Source organism: Anastrepha obliqua, chromosome 3, assembly GCF_027943255.1.
Source record: "Anastrepha obliqua isolate idAnaObli1 chromosome 3, idAnaObli1_1.0, whole genome shotgun sequence".
In the NCBI taxonomy this organism is placed as follows: Eukaryota; Metazoa; Arthropoda; class Insecta; order Diptera; family Tephritidae; genus Anastrepha; species Anastrepha obliqua.
The window spans coordinates 77,346,727-77,363,408 of record NC_072894.1 but is presented as its reverse complement, the minus strand read 5'-3'; the positions used below and the strand labels follow the sequence as shown (position 1 = coordinate 77,363,408).

General features: G+C 34.9%; 1 protein-coding gene across 6 annotated transcripts in view; it reads right to left on the bottom strand.

Annotated features, from left to right (window-relative positions):
* The window catches only part of LOC129241111 (formin-J), a 165,250-nt gene that overhangs the window by 130,497 nt on the left and 18,071 nt on the right, over positions 1-16,682 (bottom strand). The window contains exon 1 of one of the 6 annotated variants that reach the window (XM_054877288.1): positions 3,474-3,521. The exons of the other annotated variants lie outside the window; for them this stretch is intronic. The gene's annotated coding sequence lies outside the window, so the exon portion shown is untranslated. Of the gene's footprint in view, positions 1-3,473; positions 3,522-16,682 lie in introns of those variants that run through there. 6 annotated transcript variants of the gene reach the window in all.

Here is a 16,682-nt window from a genome sequence, read left to right as displayed (position 1 = left end):
AAGGAAATACGAAAAAGTTTCATGCAAACAAAATACTTGAGAAAAAACATACCATTTTTCTATAATATTTTATCATTCGACATATTTACATAAGTATTGAATGGCAAGAAAAAAATTGTCAAATATTTTTGCAATTAAAAGTGAAGGTTGCACTAGAAATTCAAGTTAAAAAGTTTTTAACCTCCCGCATAAACAAAATAAAGATGCGAACTCACATACCAGCTTAAAACAAAGTTAAAGATAACCCAGCAGGAAAAGCATAAACTTATGAAACAAATGGCTAGTCCTCAACTACCTCGACTAGAGGAGGAGAGTCTAACCTAACTTTCACTTGAATTCTATTGAATGAAATATGCATTTGAATTTTTTTGTGTTTTTTAGATATTCGCGTCTTATCGAGTAGCTGATAATGAACAGAAGCAGATATCTGACGCACTTTGTAAAACATAGGCCAGTTAATGATAAAAACTGAAATAAGTTAAACTAAACTAACTAAGTATACTAAAGTATTTTCTGCTTTGAAAAATAAGAACTATACAAATATTTATATTACCATCCATGTCTCTTCTCATCTATTTATGTCCAAAACTAGCCCGAAATTTCTTTTTTAAGCAAACCTCGTTTGAAAAGTTGTCAAACGGTTTGTTTTTGTTTCCATAAGGAATTCTTCTATTCGCCACTTCTCTGCTCACTACCTCTCTGCTCTGTTCACTTGACGAAAAATTTGCATGTAAAAGCAACAACAAAGTTGTCGAGCAAAATTAGGCGCTAGCGAGTATGGTTATACACCATAAAACTGGTATAACTCACTACTTTTAACGCTGCCTTCTCTCATTCAAGCCCGCTTTCGTACAGGGAGCCTTCTGTTGCTTTTTATGTTGGCCATCGTTCTCACTCACAGCAAATCTGTTGCTTGGAATAGTTTAGTTTTTAGCCTAAATCAACAACAACATTGAGAAGAACCAGAACACAAAGGGTCTGGACAGAATACGAAGATCGCAAGTAACTAGTTGAAGCAACAAATGTTTCCTTATATGAACGCGGTCTTACTAATACTCATTAAATCTTCAAGCAAATGCAATTTTGGGGAGCTCTATTTTAGAGGAACTCAGTTGCCTGAGTTGCTATAGCATTTCCTCTGCGGAGATTTTAAGGATATACCGCCAGAGCTCAGTACCGCGTGCGTTTTAAACAGGAGGTACCAGAGGTTGATACATATTTGGGAAGGATATGCTATGTATTCGCGTCACCAAAATCATTTGCCCATTTTTAGTTTGTAGTTAATGAGATGATTGATCAAAAAGGCGATTTCAAAGTTGATCTATGAAGTGTTTTGAAGAGTGGAAGAAGAGCTGGAATATTGTCGGTGATATTACAATTCATTTTAGGCCAACATTTTTCGATTCCTTTCTACAACGGAATAAAACTAGCAGATAACATAAAATTATGCCTTCTGAAGGATCTTTGCCAGAATTTATCACTTATTACAGTCTTATTTCATGAAAATTTGCTCAGATGGTAACGTCGCTGTTGTTGCGAACAGAGCGTAGCACGCCATTATATATGTATATTTTGTACTGTAGCTATGTGTTCCACCAACTTTTCACCTTTCTTGCGCGAACTGGTAATCAATTTTAAAGGCTTAATGAATACTCTGCTGGGCATGTACTTGAAGTACCTTAGATCACTGACATGACAAATGTACGCACGTGTATGTGTTAAAGTTTAAATTACATATGTACATATAAACACAATAAAACTAGAGGCTCAAAGCAAATGGCTAATAAAGGAAAGAAGCAAACAAAGCCAGCTGATTTATCAATGTTTGACGCGTGTGTCTAAAACCGCAAAATAAATAGCAAATAACTGCGCTTTTCGTGTGTCGAAAAACAAAGTTAAAGACCGTGGTTAAAGCAATAAGGTGTGAAGGTTAAGCCTTAAAAAAACTTAAGATAAATATTACACAATTTTCACGCTTTTGTGCTCACACAAAGGGGATTTTCATAGCAATTTACAATTTAACCTAAATCGATTTCGGTAACATTTTTAGATTTTAAAGACTAATTAACTAACGCCAATGCATAATAACAAATTGGTAAGATAAACAAATTGAAGAAGAGTTCTTACGTTTTCAAACATCGTGAGTTGCTTTCCAATGCTTGCTGCATAATAAATAAAAGAATAAAAGCCTTCAAGGTTGACGAATTCATTTCAGAAGGTAAATCAACGAGAAAATATGCCACTAAATGGCAAATAGTTATCAATATCAATAACCAGACATGGTGTTCAAAAATAAAAATATCGAAAATATTAACGGTGGACAAAATGGCGATCTAATCACAAGCTGAATGGTAACATGGTCCGAATTGTAATATATGGAACACCAAAATGAGCAAGAAAAGTGGATATAACCTCAGGGGCTAAATCCGGTGTTGATATCGCGAACTTAAACAAGTTTAATATTTTGCTGCCAAAAAATATAAAAAGCCAAAGTTGTCTGCCAATGCAGATGATATGAGCTCAAGAATGCAAAAAATTGTGGGGACCCAACCAGTTATGACTCCTGTAATAAAAGTTTCGAGAAAAATACAATATAATTTTTTAATATTTCTGGAAAAAGCAGCAGCTCGTGCTAATAAGCAAGGGGAAAGGCAATCAATGCCAGTTTTTAACAAATACATGCAGTTCCATTTATTTCAAAAGAGTGGTGGTTAACAATATAAAAGTCAAATACTGAAAATAATAGAATATTTCACGCAACAGATTGCAGGTATAATCTAATTCAGTCATCGAAATCTTGCACACTTTTGGAATTTTTTTTTGCTACTAATGATTCGATAGCCTTTGTCGTTAATCACAGTTTTCAGTCTAATTGACACTGGATCCTTAAGCTTTTGTGTAGTGTCCGTCGCAATTTTCTGCCATTCCTCCGATAACTCAACTTTGCTGGATGTTTTATGTTTACGAATATTGTTCACGAATAGTGTCCCACAAAACCCACAGAATTTCAATAACATTAATGTAGTTGACTGTGCCGGTAGCTTCAGCAAGTCTCCGCAGTTTTATATGAGCCAAGACCGCACGATTCCTGAATTGTATTTTAGATCGTTGTCTAGATAAAACCAGAATTCCTCACGGTTACCCATTTTTTAGCACTTTGAAGCAAATTTAATGAATTACAAATCGACTACACCGGTTGCAGACAAACAGGCCCAAGCCATCACTCTGCCATCGCCATACTTTTGGGTAACTCCAAGATTTTTGTTCCATCTCAGTGTTTGGTTTCTGCCAAACATGTGACATGCCCTCCAACCCACACATATTGAACTTGAACTCGTCCGCAAAATGGTTATGTTGCAAAAGTCAGACTTTGCAGATTTTTCTTGTTCATAAATGGCTTTATTCAAGCTACTCGGTCACTGAAGTCATGCTTGCGAAGTAGGGGCATACGGTTTCAACAGTGCATCACTTACCCAATTTTCAGTTGTCAGTTTTGGCGCCGACAGCTTCGGATTTTTTTTTGATTTTGATTTTCCGGACGATATGCCACTCCTCAGACTCGTTGAAAGCTTTATTAGGTGCCTTTATCTTCGACCCGGTTTTCATGAACAAAATAATCAATTATGTGCTGCGCCACAGAGTTACTCAAATTAACAATACGAGCAATAGTTTCTGAACCAATTAGCCACTTTTGTAATAATCTAAAACCACCAAAAAAATTCACGCTGATCAATTATTGTTTGACGGCTCATCGTTTTTAATTTCCTACTACTAAGGATCCGAAAATAAATGAAAGAACTACTGGAAATATAAAACGCCCAAGACCGACGCGGCGTCTACGCAATCGAAAATTATGTATCCAATAAGCTGTGAGATCAATTTTTCAAGAATAATCGCTGTGCCCCTCTTGAGAGTAGAGAGGAGATCGGAGCCTACTTTGTTACTTTTAAATTTTTCCTTCTATCTTAGATTTTAAGTTACACTGATCTACATTTTTAAAAGCGGCGCTGTATCAAATAAGCTTTGAGCCACTGTAAGTATATACTATAGTTAGTTTGGCATCAAAATAAGTTTTGGGTAAAAAATGACTCCTGTACTTTACACTACATAGTAACATGAAAAGTTGATCATAAAATTTATTATATTTTAAGACTTCCGCCAAAATGTTTCCGAAATATATTGGGTTGGCAACTAAGTAATTGCAGATTTCACTCATAGATAGCTTCATTTGAATTTTTAGGATTGCAAACGTAGTACAAATGTAAAACACATTTTGTTATTTGATAGTTGGCAATTCAGCTGTCAATCAATAAAAAAAAGTTTTTTGATCGATTGCGTAGTTTTCGTTTGGCGTTTGTTAAAAAATGGAAAATTAAAAGGAACATTTTCGTCACATTTCCGCAAAGGGAAAACCGCATCGCACGCTCATAAAAAGTTATGTGCTGTTTATGGGGACGAAGCCTTAAAAGAACGGCAGTGTCAAAATTTGTTTGCCAAATTTCGTGTTCGTTCGTCACTCAAAGATGAAAAACGCTCTGGTCGTCCAGTTGCAGCTGATGACGCCCTAATCAAAGTAATAATCGATTCGGATCGTCACAGCACAACATGTATCACAAACATGCATTGAAAATCACTTAAAACAAATTTGCTGTGTTCAAAAACTCGATACATGGGTTCCTCACGAACTGAAAGAAAGGCATTAACAGCTGCAATTTGCTAAAGAAACGTAATGAAAATGATCAATTTTTAAAACGACTGATAACTTGCGATAAAAAATTGGTTTGTTTACAACAATATAAAGCGGAAAAGATCATGGAGCAAGCCAGGTGAACCAACTCAAACAACATCAAATTGATGAATACCAGCAAAATAAGGTTTCGTTATCAGTTTGGTGGGATTACAAAGGAATTGTCTACTTTGAACTCTTACTCAACCGAACGATCAATTCTGATGTCTACATTGAACAACTAACGAAATTAAACAATGCAGTTGAAGAAAAGCGGCCCGAATTGACTAATTGAAAAATTATTGTATTCCATCATGACAATGCAAGGTCACACACATCTTTGGCTTTCAATCTTCACAAAACTCCTTGAATGGTAAAAATTTCAATAATGATGATGATGTCAAATCGTACCTGATTCAGTTTTTTGCTACAATAATAAAAATCAGAAGATTTATGAACGGGATTATGATGATGCCTGAAAGATGGCAAAAGGTCATTGATCAAAATGGGCAATACATTACAGAATAGAGTTATTTAGTTTCATGAAAAAAATGTCTTTGATTTTCTAAAGAAAATCCGCAATTATTTAGTTGCCAACCCAATATTAAGATTTAGCACCTATTTGAAAGTATGATACTTTCAAAAATCGAAACTTTTATAAATAAAATTAATTTTTAAAAATATTTTTCCCCATTTTTTTCTTTTATTATGAGTTTCAACTCAAAGGGTCTGAAGTACATTTTTTTTTAACTTTATCAACATAGTTCAAATATTTTATTTATTTAAAATTATGAATAATTATATAACTTTCCGGAAGGCAGTAGTAGCTAAGACTATCGGCCTCATTAAAAAATGTTATTTGGAGAAAAAGAATTACCGAGTGAATAAGTCAATTTTACAAGAATTGAGAGCTGAGAAAAAACTTTTCCAACGATAACTTTGAAGTGTGAATCGGTCAAGATTAGGCCGAGTTATTCAAGTTTTCCTCAAACCCACAATATGTATCTTACTTTAAAAAAGGCAAAAAATGACATAAAAAATATACAAATTTCAAATATACAAAATTCACTGATATCATTTGACTGAAGATTTTTTTGTTATCTATTATGATGGACTTTTTTCAAAAAATTGAAAAGTAAAAAAAGAATATTGTGAAGCTCACAATGCCATTAACGATTTTCCACAGTGAAAATATTTCGTTTCTTCCTGTTTAATAACAAAAAAGAAAAAAAAAAAACATAATAGCTGGTTGTCGTCAAAAATATACTGACTGCTCTATATTCAGATTGAGTCTTAAATTACTTGCTAAATATTGGCAAGCAACCTACAGTCATCAGGTAAGGAAACCGTGAATCAAGGTGTCTCTTAGCTGCTGGTCTGGTGGTGCTTTTCGAAAAGTAGGGTATGACCACTAGCAATAGTGCGAGTAATAATGGTAAAGAAACTCAATCAAGAGATAATCTTCAAATCAATAGTGATAGAAAATAAGTCATTGTTAATGTCTCATGGTGCCTATAGTGAAACGATAGTTGAGTGGCTTTGATGGCCACCCTGTTATGTAACACATATTAGCTCTGGTACGCATGCTGAACCGTAATAAAATTATAAGAGCAGTAATAAAAACTAAAATAGGAAATATTAGTTACCAGACTGTACAAGACGTGCACATAAACATGTAAAATAATAAAGCTCGAGCAGAGTGTAATCTGAGCATTTGTTTTTTGTTCTTTGTTATGTTAACCAACGGATTAATATTTTTCGTTAGGATTTTTTCAATTAAGGTAGCTCTAATGTGGTTTTGAACACTGATATATACAAAATTTTGGCTCAGAAGTATAAACACATACATGTGCATATGTACGTATGTGTTACTAAATTTAATGGTTTTTATTTTTTCCATTCATACTTCATACCTCAACTTCATATATACTATGCGTGAGGCAGACATACGTACGTACATACTCGTGTGTATGTATGCAAATTGAAAAATCTTCTGACAAATTGACAGCTGTTAAGGTAAACAAACGCAGCATAGATCCACAAATATGAAGTGCTGCGAAGTTAATACAAATTACTTATGACAGCTTAGTTTTTTTTGGCTCAAATTGCTGTTTTTTATTATATTTTGAGTGATTTGTTTGTTTCAGCTATTGGCAATTTATTTATTTCGTTTTTACTTGAGGTTTTGAACATAAGACCACATTTTGCCGGTAAAACACTTATAATTTTGTTTTGTTATTAATTTGACTTAAATATTAATGGATGCAAATGTGAACGCTTTGAAATAAAGGGCTATGGTAAACAGTTGCGGATAGTCTGAAATAGATGAAAAATGCTGGCAACAAAATAGTTGGAGAAAATCGGATGGAGCTGACTACGCAATTTATCAATAAGGTACAAATGTGGGGTTTTTCATTGAGAACGCTCGGACTTTGTTATATAATAAAGTAAACAATTTAAGTAATATTGTTTGTTCATTTATGGTAAATAGGTGCCGTGGCTCTGGCGCTTTCTAGTGGACCACCTTTAGATGGGAACCATTGACAATAATCGTATATCCTTACGCATCTTCAGAGAAATAAAACCAAAATCAACAGGCACCTGATGAGTCTTCGGTGATTTTTTGTTCGCTTAAATAAAGCAATTTTGATGGTTTACAACGATTTTCATCATAAAAAAAATAATAATAATTTTCGATAAAAATAAAGTAAAACCCATTTCTAGAAAAAATATTATCATTATATGAAGGAACACTATCAGCAAGAAAAAAAATTGTAAAAAGTCAACACGATTTTTGAGCCACCTCACTGCACTTTATGGCGCCAAGTTTAAATGCACTATAAAATTGCATACTTCTAGAAATACTGCTGAAAAAGTTTGAAATTTTGTTGAAAACTTGTTAAGTTTTATTTTTAACCTCGACAAGGTTTGAAGCTTGGATTTATATGGTTTTTGTAGTAGAATGAAGAAATTATTAAAATTAAATAAGAGACAAATAAATTGTCAAAACTTGTCAATTAGTACCTGTGCTATAGTCAAATAGCAAAATAGTCACTATAGTAAAATTGGTCACCTTATCGGAAAATGTATAATTTTTGCAAATGGCGTCGTATGTCAATCATATTTGGCACTTGTGAACTAGACAGCTGCGGTATACAAACAGACAAGCAATGGAGCGTGCAAAGTGCAAAATAAGGACTTCTATCACTCAAAATAATTTGTTTCCATTTAGTAAAAAAGTTATTCAAAAACAAAATTAGATAATTAATTTTACGCCACCTTGTATGTATATGGTGAGCTCAGATGAGTTGAGGGGAGTTGAAGTGACGTGTGGCGTTTTGAGTTTTTCGATCTACCAAAAAAATAAAACTAAAGAACTAATTTTTATTTCTGATGAAAATGTAAAAAAAAAAAACTCACAAAATAATCACTAATCATTAATAAAAAAATAACTCAATATATTAATGTATTCTTTAAATAATACAATACAATTCAGAAATTTGTTATTATTATTGCAAATACCAAAATTTTTAAATAAATATGACATATACATTTTTTGGTAAACCTCTGACATCTGGCTGAAAGCCAACTGGGGGAAATCAAGACCGAAAACTCTTGCAGGGAGTTTTGCTGCATAAAAAATGAGATGGTATAAAAATATGTCTCGGATTAGGCCAAGTCGATTTTTTTTTATCTAACACGTTGGAGTAAGATTTATACGGTAAAGCGACCAATATGGATCTAAGCGTGTACCGCTACTAGGTATGATATAAATTTTGAAGATATAGAGGTTTGGTAGCTGAGGGAAAATGGTTTTTATATAAAAATTTAAGCCCTTTGACTCCGAACTTCAACACGCATTCCCACATTCATTATTCTTCTTTTTTGTTATCCAAAAATAATATGAGAAAACAATAAATAACACCTTTTTGCACTGATATTTCATATTTTGAAATCTCGTCTAATTGTTATAACGGCCAATTGAGCTAGTCAGCTGCAACAACAACAAATCTATCTTACATTTTCTGTGATATGCCAATGACGCAGTGTAAATAATAAAATAATTATTCACAAAACAACAACACCAAAAAAAAAAAATACAAAAAACGAATTCCACAGCTCACTAATTTTTTTGCAGTTTTCATGGGATTATAACTTCAAAACTAGTTACAAATATCGCCTTAAGCAAAATTAACACCTGTAAAGATCTTCCCCAAACAGCCATAGAACCGGAAATGCCGCATTCGACGAGCAATTCCACCAAATGACAAACGATCAGCTAATACTTTTAATAGGCAACAAAAACTGAATGAACCATTAAATTACAAATATACGCGCATTTACTACACATACATATATAGTACCAGTATTGCATGTCAAAGTACTCGTGAATAATTACATCTATGATCAGAAATAATGTTGTTAAAATTTTTCCTTTTGCTTATTAATGATTTTGTTTTAATTACAACTAGTATTTACATACACATACATGCAATCATATGTGTAATAAATCAACCGTATGGCGCACAATGTGTTAACAACAAGCATTTACAACGTCAATAACAAAGAGTACGAGTTTGAGAGCTTTTAACGAATTTGTAATTTTTATAGAAATGTGGTTTTGCTAAGCAATGCAAGAAAATAAGCAATGGCAGCAACAAAAATTGCTTCCTATGCGTAACTGAGTATAGAAGTTTGCAGCTGATTGAATTGCGGCTGTTGAATGGGAGCAGGTTGCCAAAAAAGGCAAGGCTTTCCACATGTTCTAAGTGCATGCGACATTTTGTTGTACAAATGTAACAACGACGAGTGCAAGCAAGAATAGCGAACGTATAATACATTATAACACAAAAACAATTAAGGCAATACATTTTATATACTAACCTAACTAAAAACCTAAGGTACATATGTACGTACATGAAGGCATGTATACGAGTATACAAATATTATATATGTAAGTATGTAAGTGCCCCGCAAACTTGTGTCGCGAAATAAATAAATTACACTTAAAAGTGTAGATGATTGATTTTGGTTTATTGAGGCTTCGGTGGCAGTGACTGAGTGGTTCGCAACGTTATTTATTTTAGCTTTGTTCTCAGCAGTTACACCCATCACTCTTTCGTCTCATCCGTGTGGGAATTTAGCTCAGCTTGTTTGAAGTGCTGTTTTTCGTGGTAACCAACAATTATTTTCTAATTAATATTATATAGGAGATATATATGTATGTAGATATGTAGATAGAAATTAGCACTTACGCCTATATATCAATACTAGGGAGTAGGAAAACATATACACTTGTGCTCACATAATTAAGTCACTTTACCTTTATCGGCTTGAAAACGGCACGTATTGTATTCGTAACAACAACGAAATAGAAAACCTTTTTGGTGGTGCGATGTAATATATTTTAATAAATAGCAGCGGATTAGATGGATTGGCCACATTATAAGAATGCAAAATGAAAGAATTAAATAAAGTGTTTTCTTGATGGAGGAAGAAAAATAGCCCGACCAAGAAAGAAATGACTTGATGACGTCGAATCAGACTTCAAAGTGATTAATGTTCGTAATAAGAAAAATGTAGCAGAGAGAGTGTGAACTGGAAGAAGATTGTTGATGAAGCTATGGCCACCCACAGACTGTGAGGATAAGAAGAAAGACAAATTACAAAAAATCATCATCAAAATTTACAATTTTTAACTTTAGAAAATTTCTGAGTAAGCAGCTTTCAACCATGTAGATATGAGCTTTTCCAGAGGCGGGAAAGTGTAGCAGATGGTACGCTGGGTATAATCTGCTGAGGCTAAAATGGACATCTGTCCTCTACAACTTGACCCGACTACCGCTGAAACATACTTTCTGCTTAATATCTTTTAAGGAATTCAGTGGAACGCCTGGTTTGAGAGTCCAGAGTCTATCACAATGGCTGTAGTCATACCATAAGTAAGCATCTAATTTTTTCGTGGAGCACTCAGTTTTTAAGCTTCCAAATCGTATTCCGCGAAAGTTATATAAATCCTGTTTTATAAAGGGTTTTGCAATAAGAGGTGTTATTCCCGTAAAAGAACAATGGTTTCGTTGCTTGTGTGGCACGTAGCGCCGTCTTGTTGAAAATAAATGTTTTCCAGATCAATACTATCCGATTCCGGCCAAAAAAAATTCGTTAATCTTCTCTCGATACCGCAATGCATTCACTATAACTGTTGCTCCAGCTTCATTTTCGAAAAAGTAAGGTCCAATGACTACGCCGGACCATAAACGGCACCAAACAGTCACACGTTGAGGATAGAGAGGATTTTCAACAATAACTCTTCGATTTTCTGAGCCCCAGATCCGACAATTTTGCTTGTTGACGAAGCCACCGAGGCACTCAAGATGATTTTTCGATGGGATTCCGAATCATTTTCATGCATTTCAACGACCCAATCAGTAAAGACACGACGTTGTTGATGATTGGCCGGCTTGAGTTCTTGTGTTAACTGGACTTCATAAGCCTTAAGACCCAAATCTTTATGTAAAATTCAACACTTTCGGCTATAACAACAATATTTTCGGCTGTTCTTGAGCGACGTGCACGGATTTTATTCTTCACATCACTAACTTGTCCCAACAGATCGAATTTTTTCACCAATTTCTGTATTGCGGTCCGTCGTCTCTGCCAAAATTTCACCATTTTTATAGGGAATTTTAATAATTCCAATGCGTTGTTTAAGCGTGCATCGTTCCATTTTTATTAATGGCGTAGTTTCTACTTGTCAAATATCAAAAAATGACAGCTTCAAAAGTGACATCTACCGAAATAGTGAGCTATTTAAATAACACCCGTTATTGGAACACTCTTTATATATATAATTGGGTACAAGCTTTTTTGGCCGCGGCCTGCGTCTTGACAGATTTTTTCATGCGGAGCTTTTTCATGCCAGAAATACACTCTGAAGTTTGCCATTGCATGCCGAGGGGCGACCGCTATTAGAAGAAACTTTTTTTATCATTTCACGGAGATTCGATCCTATGCCCTTTCGAATGGTAGTCACGCACCAATTCATTCGACTACGGCAGCCGTTGTAGCATGTTAGTGAGCAAGAAATGGCAAGGAGACGGTGCTGCATAGCATTTGAGGGCTGCGAAATTTCACGCATTGAGAATTGCTGCTGCGATGGCAAAATTAAGAAGTGGAGAGAGGATCATATTTCAGTTCCAATCGATCGATAGAAATATTGAAAAATTTGAATAATGAAAACTGCGACTACATTAAGTTAACCAGTTTGGCTTTATATATTTTGTGTTTACCGGGGACTAGCGTTTTAGGGGAACTGGCACCAATAAATCGTGAGCAGAAAAAAGTCAAAATTAAAAGTGCATACGCTTAAAAGAATTTTTATGGAGAAATGCAATTAGACGTGCAATTCATGTGCCACGACCTTTTAAAAACTCCAGGGCTACTCTGCTAATTTATCAAAAATTATGTGAACGCCGATATCCCCGATATTGTTGACCATAGTGAGTTTTTCAGTCAAAAATTATGGTATGCCGCTTAGTCATGAAAAATCGTTCAACTGCTAGATGCTCACTAAAAGCTATGTAAGCCTTGGAAGATGCCTAAAGCCAGAAAGATATACTAATAATGTGGAGTACATATTGGGTGTGCAACTAAGTTTTAAAGGTTTTTTTTTCGATTTCAAAAATTTATTGTTAAAAATTGGTACAACCTATTTTATCCAAAATACTGTCCATCACTAGCTATAACTTTTTCCCACTTCTCTGGTAATGCATGGATTCCGTCCCAATAAAACTGCTCGCTTTTGGAGGCGAAGAACTCATCAAGCCAATTTTGGATACCTTCAACCGAAGTGAAACGCACTCCCGTAAGGGCATTCTGCATCGACCGGAACAAATGGTAATCTGATGGTGCAAGATCTGGGCTATAAGGCGGGTGGGGTAGAACTTCCCATCCGCTACCATCGAGATAGGTTTTGACCACTTGTGCGACATGCGGCCGAGCATTGTCATGATGAAAGATCAATGTCTCATGTCTGGTTTCCCATTCCGGACGTTTTTCCGCAATTGGTCGCTTCATTCGCATAAGTTGTTGTCTCTAGAGTGCTCCGTTTATCGTCTGACCACTTTTCAGTAGTTCGTGGTAAACGATTCCCTTCTGGTCCCACCAAACTTCAAAAGTTGGTGGCCTTCCTTCGCGCTCCTTGTCGGCTGTGTCAAAGTCACCCCTTTTGAATCGTCAGAACCAGTACTCGCAGGTTGAAATTGATGGAGCATTCTCACCGTAAGCCTCACACAGCATCCGATAACTTTCCGCTGCACTTTTCTTCAGATGGAAGCAAAATAGCAATGCTTCCCGCGAATGAAGTTTTGTAGGCACAAAAGCTGACATAGTCTTTGTATAAAAAAATTTTTTGTTTACACTTCGACGAAATGACACAAACTAAGAAACGACACTTAATGATGACGCTTTCACATGAAACTCGTTACACAAATACTCAGTACAATTTGACACTAGTATTACTATATGTTTTAAATCCTTTAAAACTTAGTTGCACACCCAATAGTAATCGTCCTGGTAGTAGACGTATCAAAAAAAATTTTCGTCAAATAAATTAAATGAAAAGAAATATAATGCGTTACTCTTTGCAGTAGCCATACGTCCATAAGTACATACATACGAGTATGTATAGTATGTATGTGTGGGTAAGAATGTAAATGTGGTTGTGTGCTTGCTAATGTACACAATGCATCAATATTAATTTAGTAAGGTTGGTAAGCGCGTTACACGCTTCCAAATGTGAAATCAAAATTTAAATTAACTGATTTATGGTGATTTGATGAGCATTCAGACGCGGTACTTCACTACCCATGGGTGTCGAGTACATGCATAAGACATATGGATATATTTGAAAACGTGTAAGAGACTCTAGATTAATACCTACCACATATGTATATTACATATATACATATCAATGAGTGTAAGTACGTAAGCGCTATTAATTCTATTATTATTTTATTGAGCTGCTGATTTTAGTTATTTGCGAGTATTTTTGTAGGTTTAAGTCGTTTTTTTCTTGCTGGCGAAATATGTACATACATATGTATGTATGCCTGTTTCTGGCACTAGTAAAGCTTGAGAAACCGTGTCGGTGGCTGATTTTGTGTGGGTTTTTGGCAGAGGGAGCAACAACAAAACAAAAGACAATCACATTAACACCCACTGCAGTTCTGAATAGAGTATTGTAATTATTTTTCTTAGTTTTATTATCATGCTTATGTACATACATACATATGTGCGTATGTATGTATTTTTTTCTCTTAATTCATTGCCACTTTTGTCTTCTTCTGTGTTGCGGTTCGAACAATTGAAGCATTTCCACACGTAGGTAAGCAAACACAGTAGGCATTCATTTTATTCTTAAAATCACCTTATAATTCCTACATGCAAATGTGAGACAAAATACACTTGAAAAAAAAAACATAAATAAATAAATCTTATGATACAATAATTTTTAGAAGGTAGTTTCACTTCTTCTGGTCCGCCATGTGAGCAATTTGATAGAAAGCATGCCAATATATTCAAAAAAGAAACTCCGGACCTTTTTAGCGTTAGAAAAAAGCCAAGAGGCAGTGCATTAATTTACCACAACAAGTTAGGGCCAGTAACATTGACTTGGTCTCGAAAAAAATATGTACGATGATCTGGCTCCACAAGATATAGCCTCCCTCCATTGTGCTGATCTGATCGAGATCTGATATGAGAGATGTATCTCTATATATCTAGACATATCTAGCATACTTCGTTTGATTGTTGGATTATAGTCCACAATACTTGACCTTGTTAGTTAACTAAATGAAAGATAATGAAAGTTACATGAAGAATATTACAAATTCTTGTATCTGAGCAATTAAGAATCGATCACAGATATATTGAAAAAATATCAGAGCGAAGTTTCAGACGGCGATTTTGTAGCGCTTGAAACATAGTCGAACAAAACGAAAAGTCTTACAAAAATGAAGTAATCAGCTATGGTATATATAATTATTTACATTTTCAGTTAAAAATATCTAAAATATGTAATATGTAAAAATCCCCAAGAAACCTAACTTGGGGATTAGTTCAAAATTGTAGAAGTGGCAGCATCGCGTATTTGTCAATAGCAAGGTTTAAGCTGAAATTTTTAAGTGAAGTGTATCATGATAATCCAGAAGAAGCCGTGAAAAAAAACAAAAGATATTTATTTTCTCTCAATGAGCCCATGTGAGCATTGCATAACCCCTATAAACGTGAATTTATTCCATACTACCAGCTGCATTGAATCATGTGCAGATTCATTCTTAAATAAATGTTTGTTCGGCGTGCTAAAACGGAGGACCGATCTCGTAAAAAATGCCAAGGGCGTAGGTTTTCAATTATGCAGAGAGCGGGTGCCAATTTCACTAATGTAATTTAATTTTAAATTTTATATTTTGTAGTAAAACAGATTTAGAAGCATTTTATTGTAACGCTAATAGATATTTTGTGATCCAAATATTAGCATACGTCCGCGGAAGCAAATTATTCGCCTAGTGATTGGAGAACATTGGGAAATATACGTAGCGCTGTTTCGAAACTCCGGGCTTGATACACCAAATGATGGAAAAAGTTGTTTTAAAAAGCGGCCGTGCTTCGCAGGCAATGGCAAACCTCGGAGTATATTTCGAAAAAAAAAACATCTGTCATTCGGAGGCGGCATAGAACAGTAGATCCCTCCATTCGTCAAAAAAACATCAAAACACCCACCACATATATTTATATATATATATATACATATTAGGCCGGGTCGATTTGTCGGGAAGTAAAAAAATCGGCCATTGCTCTGTGAAAATCATATTCTAGGGATCAAAATAAGAAACTTTGCTTTCTTTTCTCATGTAAAGGCTAAAAATGGTGATATTTTGAAATTATTGTATGTGGAACCCCCCAGGGGAGTTCCAGGGGGTGTGCCACTGGCATGGGTGGATCGGCCGTCCAAAGTTAGTGGGGGTCGGTCATACCTTTGGACTCGATTGGAGCACTCTAAATGGGTCAAAGTGGGATTTTTCATTCGACCCAAATTGGGGGACATCAGAATTCGTTTTAGAGGTATGATTCCTTCGGCAAAGTTTCTTATTCTGATCCCTAGAATACGATTTTCACAGAGCAATGAGCGATTTTTAAATCGACCCGCCCTAATACATACATAATATAAGCTGAAAGGTGTACGGATATCCAGATTCCAAAAAGTATCAAATCTCTTAAAGTGAATATCGTCGGAGCCAGTCCAATTGAAAATTAGATTAGAAGAACGCGCTATTCAGAATCCAGTGGAGCTTAAATGAGCTCATGCTCCAAAGAAATAAGAAAATTTGTATTTCTTAATAAGGTTAGGATGAAACTATTTATTTTTGATCACTTGATTTTATTTTAGAAATAAATTTATATTTTGGATTCAGGCACACTGCCCTACCCCAGATTTGCTCTTAAGCAGTGTTTCACCTTCAATGAATGCCGTATATATTGGCGTAATAAATTCAAATTTTGTCGCCCGCCTCTTTTTGATAACGGCAGAGTGACGCAGGTCGCAAAGCAAACATTCTATAAGAAATCAAGAGCAGGGTATATTGAGGATTGAGAGCTATAATGGCTCATGGCAGAAAACGAGCACCATGACGATATTGAAATCACTAATTCTTAAGAGCTTTTGCTTTGAGCCAACATTTTTAATGAAGCCTGTGCTCTAAAAGGTACCCCACCCTCCCACTCAAAGAAATTAATTATCTTTCCAAGCGAATAATAAAATTTGGTATATTTTACACCTTTAACCAAATCATTTTGGTCTAAGTCCATTCGCAAGTTGAGATGTATTGAAAATACTTCTAAAACTCGAATTTCTCAGGAAAAAGTATATTCCTTCAAAAACCAAATTTTTTTTTGG